The following is a 2,091-nucleotide window of genomic DNA, read 5'->3' on the forward strand; positions in this document are numbered from 1 at the left end:
CCTCCCCTTTTCTCTCTTTTTATCCCTTTTTGGTGTGCTCGTCCTCCATCCTCCTTTTCTAATTTTCTCATTTTGAGTGGGGATGTGAGTCTGAAGTGAGAAGGGGTGTCCGTGGGTATGAATTTCAGGTGGGTTTAGCTTCTTTGTGGCAAGCTTTTCTCAAGAGTGTCTTCTTCGCTTTCTCTTACACTCACACTTTCTCTCCTTGCTTTTCTCTCCTTTTTCCCTACCCCAAATAATTTCCCCTGTACCTGTCCATTCAGGTAACCTAAGGTGCCCTTTGCTACTCAGCCCAGGAAAAGTTTTATTGAGAATTATATGGCTGGAATAAAAACTCATCAAGGGGAGAGGTCCTGCTCTATTTTCGCATCTAGTTCCAATTCATTATATTTAGCAATTAGGACTTGGCAAATACCTGTTAATAATTACAAAACTTGGTCAGTTTCAGACCTACAAATTCGGGGGCAAGACTTTCTCTTAGACATGGCAGTTCATCCTCTCCCACCGAGAAGGCTGTTTTCTAAGCAGAAAGTTGTCTGTTTTTGTCTGCTTAGCGAGTTTCATTTCTTTATTTCATTCTTTGTGTGTGTATGTGTGTGAAGTAACACCTCACTTCTGTGATTATAAATAAAGAAGTGAAAGTCCTCATGGAACTTGAGTCGTTTACCAAAGTGGAGGGGGGGCACTACAGCTGGGAAGAAAACTGCTGTCAGGATATCAGGGTTTTAAATTAGGATAACTTTTAAAATTGTATTTTAAATGGCAAAGTAATATAGTCATGGATTTAATAGAAGACACATACACACATATATCCCATTCTATACTTTGGCACTGAAAAGTCGAGAGAGAGATAGCAGGAGTTCCCAGGAACAGTGATGAGCCCGGCTAACATGAATGTGTTTATCTCCCACCTACTGATATATTTTACATGCTCCCCCTGTAATGATGAAGGCAAGATTACTAACTCCAGACTTAGGAGTAACAGGCGAAGATAAAGTTTACAGCACAAAAGCCCTGTCTCTTTTACACACACATGCCCATAAAACTAGCAACTTACTTTATTAAACATGTATTTATATGCAGTCGTGTGTCTCAGGATGAATATAGACAGGCCAGCTGTTTCATCCCAGACACTTGTGTGACCATTTCTTTATTTCAGGATTTCCCCTAACAATTTCAAATCAATAAGGCAAGGAAAGAAATGATAAAATGTGTCAAACTTAAAAGTCTCCTACTATGTATGCCTACGTAAATTTAAGGTGCTTTCTAAAATATCCACTTCCCCTTCTCTCTGCCCCCCTCCCTTCACCCTTCTCAGCAAATGTGTGGAAACTGATACTCACTTTCCAGGTTTTCTGCAAAGCTTCTAGCACAGGAGACAATAGGTGCGGGGCGTGGGGACTGAGTGTGCCCGGCAGAGAAAGGGTTAATGGCCCTTGTGTTACAGTTTGCATCTGTTACATCTTTTATAGCCCCCTGTTTAAACTAATCCTCGAGGCACAGCATCTTCCCAACCTCCACCGAGTTTTCAGGATTCTCCTCCTCTCCTGCCTGCCTCCGAGGTTCCCCTTCTCCAAGTTTTGACAGTTTCAGCTGAAAAAATGCAGCGCCTCTCTCGATTTTTAGGTACAAAAGTTTCGAAGCCAGAAAGGATACGATCATTTAGTAGAGCTTAAAAGTATTGCCGTAGTGGTTGGACTTTCTCTTTCCTTTCTTAAGGGGGAAAAAAATCTACTGGAACTATTTCAGGGAACCAGTGTGGGGGAGCATGTGTGTGAGTGAAGTGGGGGGAAATACTGTAAATATTGTCAAAGTGGCGAGGGGGGGGTGGGGTAAAGGACAGTGTCCAAAGAGGCTTGTAATTATATTTCTTATTGCGGCGTAAAACGGGAAATCTTAATTTGGGGGCGAGGGTGGGGGGAGGAAGAGACAGTGCCTCGATAAACTCCAAAAGGGGAGGGGAGGGGGCGCTGGGCGAGTGGGCTTCCTATAATTACTATTATCAATTTGCCCGAGTGTGCTTCATCCAGGGGCTGTTTCGCGTTGTTTGTTTGTTTGTTTCCTCTGGGAAATGGGGGGTGTGGGGGGGGG

Source organism: Mandrillus leucophaeus, unplaced genomic scaffold (assembly GCF_000951045.1).
Source record: "Mandrillus leucophaeus isolate KB7577 unplaced genomic scaffold, Mleu.le_1.0 Scaffold336, whole genome shotgun sequence".
Lineage (NCBI taxonomy): Eukaryota > Metazoa > Chordata > Mammalia > Primates > Cercopithecidae > Mandrillus > Mandrillus leucophaeus.